The sequence below is a fragment of the Andrographis paniculata genome, unplaced genomic scaffold (assembly GCF_009805555.1).
Source record: "Andrographis paniculata isolate CXL003 unplaced genomic scaffold, ASM980555v1 Contig195END, whole genome shotgun sequence".
NCBI lineage: Eukaryota > Viridiplantae > Streptophyta > Magnoliopsida > Lamiales > Acanthaceae > Andrographis > Andrographis paniculata.
Window position 1 is genome coordinate 1 of NW_026137474.1, and position 23,215 is coordinate 23,215.

General features: G+C 37.4%; 1 long non-coding RNA gene across 1 annotated transcript; it reads right to left on the reverse strand.

The window, feature by feature from the left end:
* Window positions 1-5,804: 5,804 nt before the first annotated feature.
* On the reverse strand, window positions 5,805-18,154 carry LOC127241703 (uncharacterized). The gene is made up of 3 exons (XR_007836620.1): window positions 18,047-18,154; window positions 6,021-6,092; window positions 5,805-5,956 (listed from the first exon to the last, which is right to left on the reverse strand). It is a non-coding gene; the product is annotated as an uncharacterized LOC127241703 (long non-coding RNA).
* Between the last annotated feature and the right edge of the window lie 5,061 nt (window positions 18,155-23,215).

Below are 23,215 nucleotides of genomic sequence, written 5' to 3' on the forward strand. Positions count from 1 at the left end.
AAAGCACTGCAATTAGAAGAAATATAGAGCACAAAGTAAGTATAATCTATAAACATGCTATATAATATAAAGGAAAACCATTGAAAAAACAAAAGCGCTAAATGTACTAATTTCGAACACTCTACAACAAATACGAAAGCACGCAATTAGAAGACTTTAGAGCACAAAGTAAGTATAATCTATAACATGCTATATCTATATAATAAAAGAAAAACATTGAAAAAACAAAAGCGCTAAATATACTAATTTCGAACACTCTACAACAATTAAGAAAAGCACTGCAATTAGAAGAGTACTATAGAGCACAAAGTAAGTATAATCTATAACATGTATATAATATAAAGGAAAACCATTGAAAAAACAAAAGCGCTAAATATACTAATTTCGAAACACTCTACAACAAATACGAAAAGCACTGCAATTTGAACTATCGAGCACAAAGTAAGTATAATCTATATGATTCTATATAATATAAGGAAAAACATGAAAAACAAAAGTGCTAAATATACTAATTTCGAACACTCTACAACAAATACGAAAAGCACTGCAATTAGAAGCACTATAGAGCACAAGTAAGTATAATCTATAACATGCTATATAATATAAAGGAAAAACATTGAAAAAACAAAAGCGCTAAATATACTAATTTCGAACCCTCTACAACAATACGAAAAGCACTGCAATTAGAACTATAGAGCACAAAAGTAAGTATAATCTATAACATGCTATATAATATAAAGGAAAAACATTGAAAACAAAAGCGCTAAATATACTAATTTCGAACACTCTACAACAAATACGAAAAGCACTGCAATTTGAACTATAGAGCACAAAGTAAGTATAATCTATAACATTCTATATAATATAAAGGAAAACATTGAAAAAACAAAAGCGCTAAATATACTAATTTCGAACACTCTACAACAAATACGAAAAGCACTGCAATTAGAGCACTATAGAGCACAAAGTAAGTATAATCATAACATGCTATATAATATAAAGGAAAAACATTGAAAAAACAAAAGCGCTAAATATACTAATTTCGAACACTCTACAACAAATAAGAAAAGCACTGCATTTAGAATACTATAGAGCACACAAAGTAAGTATAATCTATAACATGCTATATAATATAAAGGAAAAAACCATTGAAAAAACAAAAGCGCTAAATATACTAATTTCGAACACTCTACAACAAATACGAAAAGCACTGCAATTTGAACTATCGAGCACAAAGTAAGTATAATCTATACATGCTATATAATATAAAGGAAAACATTGAAAAAACAAAGCGCTAAATATACTAATTTCGAACACTCTACAACAAATACGAAAAGCACTGCAATTAGAAACTATAGAGCACAAAGTAAGTATAATCTATAACATGCTATATAATATAAAGGAAAAACATTGAAAAAAACAAAACGCGCTAAATATACTAATTTCGAACACTCTACACAAATACGAAAAGCACTGCAATTAGAAACTATAGAGCACAAAGTAAGTATAATCTATAACATGCTATATAATATAAGGAAAAACATTGAAAAACAAAAGCGCTAAATATACTAATTTCGAACACTCTACAACAAATACGAAAAGCCTGCAATTAGAACTATAGAGCACAAAGTAAGTATAATCTATAACATGCTATATAATATAAAGGAAAACATTGAAAAAACAAAAGCGCTAAATATACTAATTTCGAACACTCTACAACAAATACGAAAAGCACTGCAATTAGAACTATAGAGCACAAAGTAAGTATAATCTATAACATGCTATATAATATAAAGGAAAAACATTGAAAAAACAAAAGCGCTAAATATACTAATTTCGAACACTCTACAACAAATACGAAAAGCACTGCAATTAGAAACTATAGAGCACAAAGTAAGTATAATCTATAACATGCTATATAATATAAAGGAAAAACATTGAAAAAACAAAAGCGCTAAATATACTAATTCGAACACTCTACAACAAATACGAAAAGCACTGCAATTAGAAACTATAGAGCACAAAGTAAGTATAATCTATAACATGCTATATAATATAAAGGAAAAACATTGAAAAAACAAAAGCGCTAAATATACTAATTTCGAACACTCTACAACAAATACGAAAAGCACTGCAATTAGAACTATAGAGCACAAAGTAAGTATAATCTATAACATGCTATATAATATAAAGGAAAACCATTGAAAAAACAAAAGCGCTAAATATACTAATTTCGAACACTCTACAACAAATACGAAAAGCACTGCAATTAGAAAACTATAGAGCACAAAGTAAGTATAATCTATAACATGCTATATAATATAAAGGAAAACATTGAAAAAACAAAAGCGCTAAATATACTAATTTCGAACACTCTACAACAAATACGAAAAGCACTGCAATTAGAACTATAGAGCACAAGTAAGTATAATCTATAACATGCTATATAATATAAAGGAAAAACATTGAAAAAACAAAAGCGCTAAATATACTAATTTCGAACACTCTACAACAAATACGAAAAGCACTGCAATTAGAACTATAGAGCACAAAGTAAGTATAATCTATAACATGCTATATAATATAAAGGAAAACATTGAAAAAACAAAAGCGCTAAATATACTAATTTCGAACACTCTACAACAAATACGAAAAGCACTGCAATTAGAACTATAGAGCACAAAGTAAGTATAATCTATAACATGCTATATAATATAAAGGAAAAACATTGAAAAAACAAAAGCGCTAAATATACTAATTTCGAACACTCTACAACAAATACGAAAAGCACTGCAATTAGAACTATAGAGCACAAAGTAAGTATAATCTATAACATGCTATATAATATAAAGGAAAACCATTGAAAAAACAAAAGCGCTAAATATACTAATTTCGAACACTCTACAACAAATACGAAAAGCACTGCAATTAGAACTATAGAGCACAAAGTAAGTATAATCTATAACATGCTATATAATATAAAGGAAAAACATTGAAAAAACAAAAGCGCTAAATATACTAATTTCGAACACTCTACAACAAATACGAAAAGCACTGCAATTAGAACTATAGAGCACAAAGTAAGTATAATCTATAACATGCTATATAATATAAAGGAAAAACATTGAAAAAACAAAAGCGCTAAATATACTAATTTCGAACACTCTACAACAAATACGAAAAGCACTGCAATTAGAACTATAGAGCACAAAGTAAGTATAATCTATAACATGCTATATAATATAAAGGAAAAACATTGAAAAAACAAAAGCGCTAAATATACTAATTTCGAACACTCTACAACAAATACGAAAAGCACTGCAATTAGAACTATAGAGCACAAAGTAAGTATAATCTATAACATGCTATATAATATAAAGGAAAAACATTGAAAAAACAAAAGCGCTAAATATACTAATTTCGAACACTCTACAACAAATACGAAAAGCACTGCAATTAGAACACTATAGAGCACAAAGTAAGTATAATCTATAACATGCTATATAATATAAAGGAAAAACATTGAAAAAACAAAAGCGCTAAATATACTAATTTCGAACACTCTACAACAAATACGAAAAGCACTGCAATTAGAACTATAGAGCACAAAGTAAGTATAATCTATAACATGCTATATAATATAAAGGAAAAACATTGAAAAAACAAAAGCGCTAAATATACTAATTTCGAACACTCTACAACAAATACGAAAAGCACTGCAATTAGAACTATAGAGCACAAAGTAAGTATAATCTATAACATGCTATATAATATAAAGGAAAAACATTGAAAAAACAAAAGCGCTAAATATACTAATTTCGAACACTCTACAACAAATACGAAAAGCACTGCAATTAGAACTATAGAGCACAAAGTAAGTATAATCTATAACATGCTATATAATATAAAGGAAAACCATTGAAAAAACAAAAGCGCTAAATATACTAATTTCGAACACTCTACAACAAATACGAAAAGCCTGCAATTAGAACTATAGAGCACAAAGTAAGTATAATCTATAACATGCTATATAATATAAAGGAAAAACATTGAAAAACAAAAGCGCTAAATATACTAATTTCGAACACTCTACAACAAATACGAAAAGCACTGCAATTAGAACTATAGAGCACAAAGTAAGTATAATCTATAACATGCTATATAATATAAAGGAAAAACATTGAAAAAACAAAAGCGCTAAATATACTAATTTCGAACACTCTACAACAAATACGAAAAGCACTGCAATTAGAAACTATAGAGCACAAAGTAAGTATAATCTATAACATGCTATATAATATAAAGGAAAAACATTGAAAAAACAAAAGCGCTAAATATACTAATTTCGAACACTCTACAACAAATACGAAAAGCACTGCAATTAGAACTATAGAGCACAAAGTAAGTATAATCTATAACATGCTATATAATATAAAGGAAAAACATTGAAAAAACAAAAGCGCTAAATATACTAATTTCGAACACTCTACAACAAATACGAAAAGCACTGCAATTAGAACTATAGAGCACAAAGTAAGTATAATCTATAACATGCTATATAATATAAAGGAAAAACATTGAAAAAACAAAAGCGCTAAATATACTAATTTCGAACACTCTACAACAAATACGAAAAGCACTGCAATTAGAACTATAGAGCACAAAGTAAGTATAATCTATTACATTCTATATAATATAAAGGAAAAACATTGAAAAAACAAAAGCGCTAAATATACTAATTTCGAACACTCTACAACAAATACGAAAAGCACTGCAATTAGAAACTATAGAGCACAAAGTAAGTATAATCTATAACATGCTATATAATATAAAGGAAAACCATTGAAAAAACAAAAGCGCTAAATATACTAATTCGAACACTCTACAACAAATACGAAAAGCACTGCAATTAGAACTATAGAGCACAAAGTAAGTATAATCTATAACATGCTATATAATATAAAGGAAAAACATTGAAAAAACAAAAGCGCTAAATATACTAATTTCGAACACTCTACAACAAATACGAAAAGCACTGCAATTAGAACTATAGAGCACAAAGTAAGTATAATCTATAACATGCTATATAATATAAAGGAAAAACATTGAAAAAACAAAAGCGCTAAATATACTAATTTCGAACACTCTACAACAAATACGAAAAGCACTGCAATTAGAACTATCGAGCACAAAGTAAGTATAATCTATTAGATTCTATATAATATAAAGGAAAAACATGAAAAAACAAAAGTGCTAAATATACTAATTTCGAACACTCTACAACTGTTGATGTAATTTTTCAACAAAAATAAAGTAAAATTCAAAGATATAGAAAATATCCTTAAACTTGATTAATTAGTGCCTGAGATTAGGAATCTCTAAACACTGTATGGTACAGAAAATAAACTGGAAAATAAAAGACTGAAATTTAAAGTGGTGATCCCCAAATCTGACTTTGCTTTGTTGAAGTTGATTGAAGATGCCTTGCCAAATGATGATCCAAACCCTTAAATATTCTCTGGGAAACTGTACTGAAAACCGTCGCCCGAACGGTTACAACGTCTCCTTCCCAACCGTCTTCCAACCCTTCTCCTGCTGACACGTGTCCTCAGCAGACCAAAATTATCCCTATATTTCACTCTTTGAGCCGACCACAGACCTTCCGCCCTTTTGGCCCGACTGCCAATCTACAACCGCATTGGTCCGACTGCCAATCCTCCCGACTTGCAAACCATCTGACTTGTTTGGATTAGCTACAGACATCCCGACTAACAAACCATCCGACTTGTTGGTCCCGCCGCAGAGTTCCGACCTGAGAACTTCCCGGCCTGAGGGCCTCCCGACCTGCGGACTTCCCGTCCTGATGACTTTCCGTCTTGAGGACCTCCCGACCTGAAGACCTTCCGACCTGAGGTCTTTCCGTCCTGAGGACTTTCCGTCTTGAGGACCTCCCGACCTGAAGACCTTCCGACCTGAGGTCTTTCCGTCCTGAGGACTTTCCGTCTTGAGGGCCTCCCGACCTGAAGACCTTCCGACCTGAGGTCTTTCCGTCCTGAGGACTTTCCGTCTTGAGGACCTCCCGACCTGAAGACCTTCCGACCTGAGGTCTTTCCGTCCTGAGGACTTTCCGTCCTGAGGACCTACCGACCTGAAGACCTTCCGACCTGAGGTCTTTCCGTCCTGTATTTTCCTTAGAAATAAACCTATTTTCCTTGATTTCCTCACGGTGTCCTTCAGCCAGTTCAATCAACTCTATTGCCAGGCCCATTCTTCTTTTTACCTTGGGCTTTTAACCTAATTCTAAATTTCGTACGTAACAACTTGCCCGCCGCCAAGGGACTTTCAAACGCCATTTAACAATCGATGTTTGGAAGTTCATAAATCACCACCCTCTTGAAAAATTCCCTTAGCAACTGCACCAGTTACTGCAACACTCCTGATTAACTTCCTTCTCCGCAATACGAGCCTTTGTGAATCACAATTCAACCACTCTAACCATGGCGAATCGATACATTCCTGCCCTTCCCTTCGACGGAACCCTCCCAGAGGGCCCGTTTTCAGCCTCGAAAGTACTAACTCCGACGATCCGCCCATACTGCACTACTCCTGAAGACTCAAATCGGATGAGGGAAGTTTTGGAATCCCGAAATTCCTTGGCTATCAACAACCCTAACTACCAAGCAGTTCGCATTCGAGACAGCATCAAAACCCATCTCACAGACCCAAAAGATCCTTACCGCTCTTGGTATCGACGGGTAGCAGAACACTTCCAGACCCAATGGCGATCTCAAAAAATCGACCAAGCAATACTATTGTCCACCATGCCGATCAATCTGCACGAGAAGGTGCTCCTAGCCATGTCTGCCTTCTGGAATGCGGAAAATGGGACTTTTCTCTTACCGTCGGGCCCCTTTGGTCCGACTCTCATGGATGTGGCAATGATCGCGCATCTCCCAGTCGTGGGTGAAGACCCTGTGATGGGAGCCCTAGATGGGCAGGAGCCACCAGAAGACCATCCAGGGTGGTCTTTACAAGGCGTGAAGGAATGGGGCTGGACAAAGTTCGCAACCGACCAGCAAGGGGCTCCAGGGACCCCCGTGACCGACCGGGAGCATACTGCCTTTATTCTTTTTTGGCTTTGTAGGTACGTCATTGTTTCCCCTTCTAAATGCGTTCTTTCTTCTCATCTCGACCTGGCCATTCATATCGCGTCAGGTCGGTTCTTTTCCCTTGGCACCCTGTTTTTAGCCAATCTGTTTGAAGGACTCACCAGGGTTAGCCTTCGTTTAACAGATAATGATAATAGAAAATTAGACACTGCCGCATCGGGTCCTTTTTGGTTTTTAGAACTTTGGTCCGTCTTTACTTCCCCAACGCGTTCAACTTAGGATCTCCGCCCACTATGCCAATATCCGAAAAACATTTGGGATTAGCCCTCAACCGACTCTGCTCAGGACGCAGTAAACTCCAATCCTCCGATCCAATAATAACCACAATTTTAACAGATACCCGCAGTAACTCTCGATTTTCTATGTATAAAAAATATGCGGGTTATGCTCCCGACCACTTTTGGCCTTTTCCGGCACCAAATCCTCTTCCGACTCCTGAGCCTTGTCCTCATCCCACCTATCCTTTTGCCTGGGACGTTGCCCTCAAACCCAGGTCTCTTTTTAGCAGCAAAAAACTTGATAAAAAAGGGCAAAAAACTTTTTGCACCTTTAATTATGAACCTCAATTCATGGCGCGCCAGTTCGGCTGTTGCCAAGGTATCCCTGGACCCGTCGCTTGTCCTCATATAATTTTTCAAAGTCCTGACCGACGAGTCCTACCTAATTCAATCCCTTCTTATATCTCCCAGCTCACCACGTATATAATTTCCAATTCTTATATTCCTTTCCGCTCCAACCCTGAGACTGTAGATACATTCAATGAATGGTGGTCGGTTGTATGGCCCCTGATTTCCCCTGATGAGGATCGGTTGCTGAACATACTCCTTCCCCCCCAAGGATTGGTTCTAGGGGCGGCTAGACATACTAGCACTCAGCAACAAACAGCCGCCCCGGGAATCGGATCTAGCGTTCCAATGCGAAAAAGGAAAGCTTCCCAGCTGCAAACACCCCCGACCTCTGGGGCCGACCAGCAAGCTCCGGCGGACCTTGGAACTACTAGGACGTCAGCAAGGACCCGACCCCGAATAGGTAATTTTTCTTAAAACCGTGAACCAATTCACTATATCTTAACTTTGATTTCACTCATTTCATTCACCAGAACCGACCTTGGTAACACCGACCACACAAACGACGCCAGCCCCAGCCGACCATTCAATCGTACCTTTGGTCCAGACTGAGGCATTCCTCTCCAAACCCCTACTCCACTTCTCACTTTGCCATGAGCAGTCGGGCGGAGGACCCGACAAGGAGGCAAACTCTTCCTCCTGCACCGAGGAGCGGTCGGGCCAGGCACCCGACCAGGAGGCAATCTTTACCAGCACTGCCTATAGAACCAGTAAGTCCTCTTATCAGCAATACTTAGGATTCTAATGATCAACCTTGGTGTATTTAACAACAACATTTCCATAATTTTTCACAGACACCTTCACCAATCGCATCAGCAGCAGGGGTCTCTTCAGACAGCGAGGGGACTACTTCCCAGATGGGTCGACCGCCATACATGGCATCAGACTCATCCATTTCGAAGGAAGAACCAGCTGCCCTTGCCGAAGCTGACCCTCAAGACGACATCCCTGCTGCTGCTGATCCCGAAATAGTCCAATCGGATGCAGCCGCGCTGGAAACCGAAAGTGCCTCAGCTGCGGCTATCCCAGTTGCTCCTGAGATACCGGCTGCAGTGGCTCTAGACGCAGCTGCCCAACCAGCAGCCGCCCAGCCAGCAGCGGCGCTACTTCCAGCAATCGAGTGGCAGGCAGAAGAACCACCTGTGGCAGCCCAACCTCCAGAAATAGAAGAACTTTCTTCGTCCGATTCGGAGACTTCTGTGAATTTGGTAAGATTAAACCAATTCATGCCACAATGTTTCTTTCTAAAAACACTAACTGTTTTATATACTACTTTCCATAGGGACCCAGGTCGGCACCTCAGCGACCATTCGCAGCAGCCGACGAGTCGGCTGCTGTTATACCAGCTGTCCGCCCTACTCGACCGACCTCATTGTTGCCCCCTTCACTGACAGCAGTTCGCCCAGAGGTGACACATATCTTATCTGAATAAGTTTGCACCTCCCTTGGAATACTTATTGAAACTGTAAGACTTGCAGGGGCCTTCGGACTTAGCTATCCTATCGACTGTTCCGGTTCCAGCGGAGGCCCAAACTATATTCACTGAGGCCATTAACCATCCCCTTTCAGAATTAAGATCCGACTTATTGGACAAACTCATTCAGACGGTTGGTGGCCTTCTTTTTTACACTCCGACGGAATCGCCAGCCGTCCCCATTCTGCATCGGCTGATGGAAAGACTTACGGAGCTCAAGACTGAAGTGTTAGTTATTGGACTCCTGTCAGCCGAAACCCCCCAGCCTGTCTTCGATCAAACAACACTGGAGAATTCTTTGGCTAAGACCCGAGAATCCCTTCAGCAAACTACTGGAAGGTTGGGCGGTCTCCTTAGCACGAAGGCTCAAGTTGATGAATCCATTCAGAAAAAGGAGGCAGAATTGCGGGAGCTAAGGAAGGAACAGTCTATCCTGGATAATCAAATTACCAATGAGCAGCGTCTGCTTGAGAAGTATACAAAGAACGAGGCCGAATTGGATCAAGAGCTGAAAACCCAAGCTCGATCCCAATTCATCAGAAGATATCAGACGGCTGCTAATACCAGAAGGCTATCCAGGGATGAAATCAAATGGACACATATAAAAACTGCCCTAGGGGCACTTTTGTAATACTTCCCTCTCTGTAACAACATTTGACTTAGTAATATATTTTCCTTCTTCTCTCAAAACAAGGATCACCTTCCAATTTCCAACTTTTGAGGAACCGAAACAAACTCCTCCCTTAAAAGAACAATGTTTCTCACATATTAAGAAACACACAAATTCCAAGGCATATTTTGAAAACCAAAACACTTGAAGTGTTAACAAACATGGCGAATGACCGACCTCATGTTCCATCAAGCAACTGGGAAGGTGTTCTTCAACCCTTCTTTGTAGGTAATCACCCTATTGGAGGCCATGCAGAAGACTTGTTACATATACTCAAGCAACTAGACTTCAAATTCCGATTCTCCCAACGAGGTAGAAGAACCATTCATCGCGTCATCCGCCTAATGGAAAAAATCATTGAGGGGTATGAACCTCTTCGTGACATCCTTAGCCGCATTCCTGACCTCCATCATCACATGGAAATGATTGAAAATCACGCAGCAACCATACTTCCAGATCTTGGTTGGGATAATATATTTTCCAATCAACGAAAAGTCTTTTCAAGATTGCGTACCATTGTTGACCGTGAATATCAAGCCATAACAGACATGCAAGCACGTACCAATCAAGATTTAGACGAAATGCAAAGCCAATGGGAGAGGTACCGACCAGATTTGGAAGATCTTATTGAAGAAGAACCAGAACTAATATCCACTCACTGGGATGAAAATTCTGATTCAGAGGCAGAAAATTTCTCACAAATACATGATGACTAACAGAAATGAACCTTTAAATAGGTTCGAACCCCACAAATGGGTTCTGAATAATATTTTGTTTCAGGCAGTTTTGTTATCTGAAAAGGCAGGATAATACCTCTTCAGATATTTAGCATTAATACAATCATGTACTCTCTTACCTTCATGATTTACAATAATGAAAGCGCCATTCCCAATATCTTTTTGAATAATGTATGGTCCTTCCCAATTCGGTGACCACTTTCCCAATTGGTCAGTTTTCTTATATGTAGGAAGAATGGTCTTCCAGACTAGGTCTCCTTTTTGGAATGTCCTGTGAAGAACTTTCTTTCCGTAATTCCTTGCTCTGATTTCACTCTGTTTCACACTTCGACCTATTGCATGGAGTCGGTTAACATCCAAATCCTCCAACTGTTGCAACATAAGTTGTTGGTATTCTTTTGTAAGATCACCATCAGTAAATTCTGTTCGGCCAGACGATACTCGGATTTCGGCTGGTAAAACAGCATCTTGGCCAAAAGTGAGTTGGTACGGTGAGAACCCTGTGGCCGTATTTCTGGTATTCCTATGTGCCCATAAAGCCTGAGACAATAACAAATGCCACTTTCTTGGGTTCCCTTCAACCATCTTCTTTATAATCCCAATAATGATCTTATTTGCTGCTTCCGCTTGTCCATTGGCTTGGGGATAATAAGGTGACGAATGGTGTAATCGAACACCGAATTCTGCCAAGAAACTAGAGAACTTTTCCCCTGTGAAAACCAGGCCCTGGTCGGTTGTTATAGACTGAGGAATACCATATCTGTAAATAATTTGATTCAAAACGAAGTCTATCACCTCTTTCTGATCCACATTTTTCAAAGCAACTGCTTCTACCCATTTGGTAAAGTAGTCAGTCGCGACCAATATGAAACAATGGTGTTTCGATGAAGCAGGATGTATCTTACCAATAATATCCATAGCCCATGATTTAAAAGGCCATGGTTTTGCCAAAAATTGCAATTCGGTTACTGGCAAATGGTTTAAATTTCCATGTCTCTGACATTCCTGGCAGCCTTTGGCAAATTGTATGCAATCTTCAAAAATCTTTGGCCAGAAAAAACCCAAACGATGAATGGCCCATCTCATATTCAGACCTGCCCGATGAGCTCCACATATCCCACCATGTACTTCTGTCATTACCTCTAGAGCTTCTTTAGACCCCAAACATTTCAAAAGTAAACCTTCAAATGATCTCTTATACAAAATTCCATTTATCAATTGAAAACGTAAAGCCTTCAATCGTGTCGCAATTGAAACACTCGCACCTGGATTTTGTAAATACATGATAAGCTCTGTTCTCCAATCGGTCACTGTTTCACTGGTATCTTTGTGTCCGACTGTAACTACGCCGTCGGGCTCCTGTCCGACAGTAACTACGCAGTCGGGCTCCTGTCCGACAGTAACTACGCAGTCGGGCTCCTGTCCGACAGTAACTACGCAGTCGGGCTCCTGTCCGACAGTCTCTTGCCCGACCATTCGATCACATATTTGGTCTGTCTTTCCTTCTATGCCCGACTTGACCTCCGACCACATATCCTCCAGAATTCCTTTACAGGCCCTTTGAGCCAACTCATCAGCACGTTGGTTTTCTTTCCTCGGAATGAACTCAATTATTACTTCTGAGATTTTTGTCAGTAACCGACCCACAATGTCCCTGTATCTGCGAAGATGAGGGTAATTGCAAACATATTGATTGTTTACCTGGTTGATTACTAGTTGAGAATCCCCTCTTATGATTACAGACTGGACCTTCCTGGCTATTAAAGCCTCCAAACCCAAAATTAAAGCTTCATATTCTGCCGAATTATGGGTCATGGCTTCCAATCGTAGTTGTAAGTTGATCTTTTGACCGTCAGGTCCTTGCAAAAAGACCCCTGCCCCTGATTTGTTTCCAGAGGTAGAACCATCAAAGAACATCAACCATGTTCTGGTACTTATATAAGGCACACATCCGACCTGTAGATTATTCAGATATGATGAACAACTAAGTGGTCGGACACTATCACAAAGAGAATATCCGACTTGTGAAAATTCTGCTAAGAAGTCGGCTACTGCTTGTCCCTTGATTGCCCTCAAAGGGGAATGTTGAAGATCAAAAGGAGCCAATTTGATGGCCCACTTCATGAGTCTGCCCTTCATAGTAGGTCTCTGTAAAATCAATTTGATGAGATCCACCTTTGATATGACCTCAATTCTTCTGGGCAGCAAATAATGCTCGAGTTTAGTGCAAGCGAAGACCAATGAATAACACATTTTTTCTGGCATAGTGTAATTCAGTTCTGGTCCTGTAAGGGTTTTACTGAGATAGTAGATTGCCCTTTCCTTCCCGTCATCACCATCCTGTGCCAATAAACAGCTAACCACTTCATATGTATTTGCCAAATAAAGTTTGAGTGGCCGACCTTGTTTAGGAGGCATCAAGACTGGAGGGTGAACCAATGCCTGCTTGATAGCATCTAAAGCCGTCTGTTGATCGGGACCCCATTCAAAAGCATTTTTTCCAGCTTTCAACAATTTAGTAATGGGTCTGACCTTGCCAGCAGCATTAGAAATGAAACGCCTCAAATAGTTCACCTTACCCAAAAGACTTTGGATTTCTTTAACCGTCTTGGGTGGCCGACTGTCAAGAATGGCTTTAGCCTTATTGGCATCGATTTCAATTCCTCTCTCATGAACTAAAAATCCTAAAAAGCTCCCAGCTGATATTCCAAAAGCACACTTGGTTGGATTCATCTTCAACTTGTACTTCTTCATTCTTTCGAATGCCTCTTCAAGATTTCTCAAATGTTCGTTAAAACTGGAGGATTTAACAATAACATCATCAATATAAACTTCCATAGATTTGCCAATTAAATCATGAAAGATTGAATTCATGGCTCTTTGGTAAGTTGCCCCTGCATTCTTTAACCCGAATGGCATGACTGTCCATTCATAAATACCTAAAGCCCCTGGGCACCTGAATGCTGTCTTAGGAATGTCTTCTTCTGCCAGAAATATTTGGTTATAACCTGCATAACCATCCATCAGACTAAGGACTTTATGCCCTGCTGCTGCATCTATCAACATGTCGGCCATAGGCATCACATATTCGTCCTTAGGGGTAGCTAGATTCAAATCCCTGAAATCGATGCATATCCTTATCTTACCATTTTTCTTGACCACTGGCACAATGTTAGCCAGCCACTCCGCATAACGGCAAGGCTGAATGAAACCCACTTTGAGAAGTTTTTGGATTTCTTCCTTGATTTGAGGCATCAGATCCGGGCTCATTCGCCTTGGAGGTTGTTTGTAAGGTTTGCAACCTTCCTTGATAGGCAATCGATGCTCTATTAGACTTCTTGTCAAACCAGGCATTTCTGAATAATCCCATGCTAAACAATCAATGTTGTTTCTAATAACTTCGAGCATCATTGTCTGTTGCTCTTTAGACAAATAACCACTTAGCCTGATCACTTTTGGAACCAATTCGGTTCCTAAATTAAACTCCAATAATGGGTCTTGTGATGAAGCTGTTGGTTCTGTTTTTTCTAATAAATCAGGCCAACGAAATTGTTCATCTTCTTGGAGGTGAACATCAAGAATCTCTTTACTATTTTCTGCTTTATGTAATAACTGCTTTAAATAGAACTTATTAATAAGAGAACTACATACTTCTAAACTTGTATCACCCATAACAAACAAATTATACGGGAATAGGTGTGGCTTTATCATGAGCCATACAATAAAGTTGTTCTTTTAATAGAACATCGAGTTCTGGCCAGTGACTTTATAACCCTTGTTTGGGTATTCCCTGGCCATATATAACTGAGACATCGGAGCCAAATGACTGGAATAAAAAACTGACTCTTCAACTTGTTCTGATACATCGAATGGGTTGTCATTTGCTTCCATTTTGAAGACCTGATTTCCTTCCCAGAACATTAATTGTTGGTGCAGTGTTGATGGCACACATTGAGAGGCATGAATCCAGTCTCTTCCCAGCAAGAGAGAGTATGTAGTATCTGCGTCCACAATAAAGAAAACAGTGGAGATCTTCTTTGGTCCGACTTCAATTGTGGCAACCATCATGCCTTCAGGCTTGGTCGGCTGCCCTGTAAAACTTGTCATTTCGAATTCCACAGGAGACAGATCATGAATTCCTTTCCCTAGCTTCTTGAGAGTCTTCAATGGCATAACATTAAAGACTGCTCCATTATCCACAAAAACCTTTGTGATTGGTTTCCCGCAAATGTGAGCATTAACATACAGAGGTTTCAAATGGGAGATCGCACCCTCTGGAATAGGAGGAAACACTATCGAAGGTGTCTCCGACTGAGACTCGGAATCTGAAGTCTTTGCCCACTCTGTTTCCTCTAATTCATCATCTGCCAAGAATGCCCATAAAGGTTCGTCCATAGTATCATCTACCAGACTCGCCCACATCGGTTCATCTCTCATCTGATTAATCTCTGTCATTCGACAAGGGATTCGTGGCCCCAGACGAGATTTAACAGATCTCAAATTTTCCTCTGTAGTTACAACTTCTTCCTTTGTCTTATTCCGAGATTGAACCGTCAAAGATTCTATACGGAATTCTTCAGAGATGGATTGATGTTGATCCGTTCACAATGTTGGCATCTAAAACCTCTAATTATTTCATCTGATATTCCTTTACCTTTCCCTGTCCCGACGAACTTCCTTTGGTATAATCTGAAGCGCCTAATCCGTCGTTCGGTTGCTTTCTTGAACAGACCCGACTGGACCGACTTTTTGGAGATTGAATGGCTGCTCCCTGCTCGTTGGTTGTTTGTTCTGTAAAGACTCTAATGGACTGATCTCCTGCCAAGTGGTCGGCTGCTTTTTGTTCGTCGGTTAGTTGTTTTGCTGAAGGAACTCGTTTCCCATACTTCGCAGCATACCTGCGTTTGGCATTGCGAATCTGTGTACGATTCATACCTGGGAAACGAGGATCTATATCAACTGGTAAAGGCTTTTTATTTCGAGCCCAATTGTTCCCGACTGACCCTGTTTTTCTGGTCGGGTGGTCACGCACTAAAACCTTTTCTTTCACCTCCACATTAAAAGAACCGTCTGGATGGTCCCATTTTTCAGCGACTGGCTTTTCACAAACTTTGAGTCGTTCTTCCGGTCGGCCACTGTTTGGCTGACTTCCTTTTTTTGTTCCGGGGCTTGCCTGAGTTCGTTCCCCTGTTTGTCCACTATTGGCCGAATTTTTCCTTGTTTCCGAACTTGGTTGGATGTCAACCATTGCCGTTGTTACTTTCGGAAACGGTTGCTGGTCTACACCTAGAGTGATGTATTTGAGCCGACCTGTCTTGATGGCCTTTTGAATTTCCTTCCTGAAATGAGTACACTGACTTGTATTGTGTGTGAAAGAATTATGCCACTTACAATATGGTCTCCCTTTGATTTCTTCTTTAGTGGCCAATCTTTGCCCCTTTGGAATACGGATCTGACTGATTAAAATCAAAGTCACATGTTTCTGTTCCCATACTCGCCATATGTTGGCCTCTATTACGCCTGTTATTCTGATCTTCCTCTCTGAACAAAGACTCTAAACGCCCAGCCTTAGATGCAAGACTTGCCAAATCCTCAACATCCAGTGCAGTGAGTGCCTTTCTTAAGCGAGTATGCATATTCCGGACCACTAAATTGGTCATCTCTTTCTCACTGATTACCGTAGGACATCGCCCTTTCATCAATCGCACCCTTTCTATAAACTGTGAAGCAGATTCTTCTGGATACTGTCTCAATTCTAGTAAATCAGTTAAAGAAACAATTGGTAAAGGATTGAAGAATCTGGCATGAAATGCCATCTCCAGTCCTTCCCACGTCTGAATTTGTCCAGGAGGCAGACTTGCGAACCACGAAAACGCTGTTCTAGTAAGAGATAAACCAAACAGTTGCAACTTATAAAAAGGGTTATTGCCAACTTCTCCTAATTGTGCTGTGAACCGACCAACATGTTCTATGGTGGAAGATCCGTCCTCCCCTGAGAATGCATGAAAATCGGGTGGTCGATAATTCCTTGGGAGGGGTGTTCATTAATGATCCTTTCTGGGAAAGGTCTCTGATATGCAGGGCGGTTAGCCATCTGAGGAGTTAGCCCAAACTGATCCCTTAATATATGTGCGATCTCATCAGGATCTACATGAAAGCGTTGATGATCAGGAACATGGAAAGGATCCTGCACAGGAATATGAATAGGATCATGTATATATCCTCCAGGCCTGTCCTCCCTTGTATTGTTCGGCTGCGGACTGGAAACCCTTGGTCCCAGCGGAACAGTGTTGGGAAAAGTCAGAGGAGATTTTCCCCTATCCGTTCGGTTGGGATTTGTGGCACTTGGAAATGCACTATCCACGAATGATGGCCCTGCGAAATTTGTCTGTAGTCTGGATGGTGATACTCCTGGTGGAGTTTGAGTGGGTTGAAGACTAACCCTTGACAGTGCTTGATCCAACATGTTCTGTATTAGATTTTGTTGTTCACGCAACATATTCTGCATAACCAAAGTTTGCTGGTTGTTCATTTGTTGAACATAAGACCTCCAATCAGTTGGTGGTTGTGGGTTTTCCCCGGCATTTGGCACAATAGGTGGTGGAACGGATTCTCCCGCCGGTGCCGAAGATGATTGAGGTTGTGAACCTGCCATATGGACCCTTCCGATGATTCGGCCGGATCTAAGACGTATGAAATTATCGCCGGAATTGGAATGAGCAATTGTGTCTTGCTCCCACTGTGGTCGCCAATTTGTTGATGTAATTTTTCAACAAAAATAAAGTAAAATTCAAAGATATAGAAAATATCCTTAAACTTGATTAATTAGTGCCTGAGATTAGGAATCTCTAAACACTGTATGGTACAGAAAATAAACTGGAAAATAAAAGACTGAAATTTAAAGTGGTGATCCCCAAATCTGACTTTGCTTTGTTGAAGTTGATTGAAGATGCCTTGCCAAATGATGATCCAAACCCTTAAATATTCTCTGGGAAACTGTACTGAAAACCGTCGCCCGAACGGTTACAACGTCTCCTTCCCAACCGTCTTCCAACCCTTCTCCTGCTGACACGTGTCCTCAGCAGACCAAAATTATCCCTATATTTCACTCTTTGAGCCGACCACAGACCTTCCGCCCTTTTGGCCCGACTGCCAATCTACAACCGCATTGGTCCGACTGCCAATCCTCCCGACTTGCAAACCATCTGACTTGTTTGGATTAGCTACAGACATCCCGACTAACAAACCATCCGACTTGTTGGTCCCGCCGCAGAGTTCCGACCTGAGAACTTCCCGACCTGAGGGCCTCCCGACCTGCGGACTTCCCGTCCTGATGACTTTCCGTCTTGAGGACCTCCCGACCTAAAGACCTTCCGACCTGAGGTCTTTCCGTCCTGAGGACTTTCCGTCTTGAGGACCTCCCGACCTGAAGACCTTCCGACCTGAGGTCTTTCCGTCCTGAGGACTTTCCGTCTTGAGGGCCTCCCGACCTGAAAACCTTCCGACCTGAGGTCTTTCCGTCCTGAGGACTTTCCGTCTTGAGGGCCTCCCGACCTGAAGACCTTCCGACCTGAGGTCTTTCCGTCCTGAGGACTTTCCATCCTGAGGACCTACCGACCTGAAGACCTTCCGACCTGAAGTCTTTCCGTCCTGTATTTTCCTTAGAAATAAACCTATTTTCCTTGATTTCCTCACGGTGTCCTTCAGCCAGTTCAATCAACTCTATTGCCAGGCCCATTCTTCTTTTTACCTTGGGCTTTTAACCTAATTCTAAATTTCGTACGTAACAACAACAAATACGAAAAGCACTGCAATTAGTAGCACTATAGAGCACAAACTAAGTATAATCTATAACATGCTATATAATATAAAGGAAAAACATTGAAAAAACAAAAGCGCTAAATATACTAATTTCGAACACTCTACAACAAATACGAAAAGCACTACAATTAGAACACTATAGAGCACAAAGTAAGTATAATCTATAACATGCTATATAATATAAAGGAAAAACATTGAAAAACAAAAGCGCTAAATATACTAATTTCGAACACTCTACAACAAATACGAAAAAGCACTACAATTAGAAGAACTATAGAGCACAAAGTAAGTATAATCTATAACATGCTATATAATATAAAGGAAAACCATTGAAAAAACGAAACCGCTAAATATACTAATTTCGAACACTCTACAACAAATACGAAAAGCCTTGCAATTAGAACTATAGAGCACAAAGTAAGTATAATCTATAACATGCTATATAATATAAAGGAAAAACATTGAAAAAACAAAAGCGCTAAATATACTAATTTCGAACACTCTACAACAAATACGAAAAGCCTGCAATTAGAACTATGGAGCACAAAGTAAGTATAATCTATAACATGCTATATAATATAAAGGAAAAACATTGAAAAAACAAAAGCGCTAAATATACTAATTTCGAACACTCTACAACAAATACGAAAGGCACTACAATTAGAAAAACTATAGAGCACAAAGTAAGTATAATCTATAACATGCTATATAATATAAAGGAAAAACCATTGAAAAAACAAAAGCGCTAAATATACTAATTTCGAACACTCTACAACAAATACGAAAAGCACTACAATTAGAGAACTATCGAGCACAAAGTAAGTATAATCTATAACATGCTATATAATACAAAGGAAAAACATTGAAAAAACAAAAGTGCTAAATATACTAATTTCGAACACTCTACAACAAATACGAAAAGCACTACAATTAGAAGAACTATAGAGCACAAAGTAAGTATAATCTATAACATGCTATATAATATAAAGGGCCATTGGAAAAACAAAAGCGCTAAATATACTAATTTCGAACACTCTACAACAAATACGAAAATCACTACATTTAGAAGAACTATAGAGCACAAAGTAAGTATAATCTATAACATGCTATATAATATAAAGGAAAACCATTGAAAAAACAAAAGCGCTAAATATACTAATTTCAAACACTCTACAACAAATACGAAAAGCCTTACAATTAGAACTATGGAGCACAAAGTAAGTATAATCTATAACATGCTATATAATATAAAGGAAAAACATTGAAAAAACAAAAGCGCTAAATATACTAATTTCGAACACTCTACAACAAATACGAAAAGCACTGCAATTAGAAGAACTATAGAGCACAAAGTAAGTATAATCTATAACATGCTATATAATATAAAGGAAAACCATTAAAAAAAAAAAGCGCTAAATATACTAATTTCGAACACTCTACAACAAATACGAAAAGCCTTACAATTAGAACTATAGAGCACAAAGTAAGTATAATCTATAACATGCTATATAATATAAAGGAAAACCATTGAAAAAACAAAAGGGCTAAATATACTAATTTCGAACACTCTACAACAAATACGAAAAGCACTACTGTTAGAAGCACTATAGAGCACAAAGTAAGTATAATCTATAACATTGTATATAATATAAAGGAAAACCATTGAAAAAACAAAAGCGCTAAATATACTAATTTCGAACACTCTACAACAAATACGAAAAGCACTGCAATTAGAACTATAGAGCACAAGTAAGTATAATCTATAACATGCTATATAATATAAAGGAAAACATTGAAAAAACAAAAGCGCTAAATATACTAATTTCGAACACTCTACAACAAATACGAAAAGCACTGCAATTAGAAGAACTATAGAGCACAAAGTAAGTATAATCTATAACATGCTATATAATATAAAGGAAAAACATTGAAAAAACAAAAGCGCTAAATATACTAATTTCGAACACTCTACAACAAATACGAAAAGCACTGCAATTAGAACTATAGAGCACAAAGTAAGTATAATCTATAACATGCTATATAATATAAAGGAAAACATTGAAAAAACAAAAGCGCTAAATATACTAATTTCGAACACTCTACAACAAATACGAAAAGCCTGCAATTAGAACTATAGAGCACAAAGTAAGTATAATCTATAACATGCTATATAATATAAAGGAAAACCATTGAAAAAACAAAAGCGCTAAATATACTAATTTCGAACACTCTACAACAAATACGAAAAGCCTTGCAATTAGAACTATAGAGCACAAAGTAAGTATAATCTATAACATGCTATATAATATAAAGGAAAAACATTGAAAAAACAAAAGCGCTAAATATACTAATTTCGAACACTCTACAACAAATACGAAAAGCACTGCAATTAGAAAACTATAGAGCACAAAGTAAGTATAATCTATAACATGCTATATAATATAAGGAAAAACATTGAAAAACAAAAGCGCTAAATATACTAATTTCGAACACTCTACAACAAATACGAAAAGCACTGCAATTAGAGAACTATAGAGCACAAAGTAAGTATAATCTATAACATGCTATATAATATAAAGGAACATTGAAAAAACAAAAGCGCTAAATATACTAATTTCGAACACTCTACAACAAATACGAAAAGCACTGCAATTAGAACTATAGAGCACAAAGTAAGTATAATCTATAACATGCTATATAATATAAAGGAAAAACATTGAAAAAACAAAAGCGCTAAATATACTAATTTCGAACACTCTACAACAAATACGAAAAGCACTTGCAATTAGAACTATAGAGCACAAAGTAAGTATAATCTATAACATGCTATATAATATAAAGGAAAAACATTGAAAAAACAAAAGCGCTAAATATACTAATTTCGAACACTCTACAACAAATACGAAAAGCACTGCAATTAGAACTATAGAGCACAAAGTAAGTATAATCTATAACATGCTATATAATATAAAGGAAAACATTGAAAAAACAAAAGCGCTAAATATACTAATTTCGAACACTCTACAACAAATACGAAAAGCACTACAATTAGAACTATAGAGCACAAAGTAAGTATAATCTATAACATGCTATATAATATAAAGGAAAACATTGAAAAAACAAAAGCGCTAAATATACTAATTTCGAACACTCTACAACAAATACGAAAAGCACTGCAATTAGAACTATAGAGCACAAAGTAAGTATAATCTATAACATGCTATATAATATAAAGGAAAAACATTGAAAAAACAAAAGCGCTAAATATACTAATTTCGAACACTCTACAACAAATACGAAAAGCACTGCAATTAGAAGAACTATAGAGCACAAAGTAAGTATAATCTATAACATGCTATATAATATAAAGGAAAAACATTGAAAAAACAAAAGCGCTAAATATACTAATTTCGAACACTCTACAACAAATACGAAAAGCACTGCAATTAGAAACTATAGAGCACAAAGTAAGTATAATCTATAACATGCTATATAATATAAAGGAAAAACATTGAAAAAACAAAAGCGCTAAATATACTAATTTCGAACACTCTACAACAAATACGAAAAGCACTGCAATTAGAACTATAGAGCACAAAGTAAGTATAATCTATAACATGCTATATAATATAAAGGAAAAACATTGAAAAAACAAAAGCGCTAAATATACTAATTTCGAACACTCTACAACAAATACGAAAAGCACTGCAATTAGAACTATAGAGCACAAAGTAAGTATAATCTATAACATGCTATATAATATAAAGGAAAACCATTGAAAAAACAAAAGCGCTAAATATACTAATTTCGAACACTCTACAACAAATACGAAAAGCACTGCAATTAGAACTATAGAGCACAAAGTAAGTATAATCTATAACATGCTATATAATATAAAGGAAAAACATTGAAAAAACAAAGCGCTAAATATACTAATTTCGAACACTCTACAACAAATACGAAAAGCACTGCAATTATAAGAACTATAGAGCACAAAGTAAGTATAATCTATAACATGCTATATAATATAAAGGAAAAACATTGAAAAAACAAAGCGCTAAATACTAATTTCGAACACTCTACAACAAATACGAAAAGCACTGCAATTAGAACTATAGAGCACAAAGTAAGTATAATCTATAACATGCTATATAATATAAAGGAAACATTGAAAAAACAAAAGCGCTAAATATACTAATTTCGAACACTCTACAACAAATACGAAAAGCACTGCAATTAGAACTATAGAGCACAAAGTAAGTATAATCTATAACATGCTATATAATATAAAGGAAAACATTGAAAAAACAAAAGCGCTAAATATACTAATTTCGAACACTCTACAACAAATACGAAAAGCACTGCAATTAGAACTATAGAGCACAAAGTAAGTATAATCTATAACATGCTATATAATATAAAGGAAAAACATTGAAAAAACAAAAGCGCTAAATATACTAATTTCGAACACTCTACAACAAATACGAAAAGCACTGCAATTAGAACTATAGAGCACAAAGTAAGTATAATCTATAACATGCTATATAATATAAAGGAAAAACATTGAAAAAACAAAAGCGCTAAATATACTAATTTCGAACACTCTACAACAAATACGAAAAGCACTGCAATTAGAACTATAGAGCACAAAGTAAGTATAATCTATAACATGCTATATAATATAAAGGAAAACCATTGAAAAAACAAAAGCGCTAAAT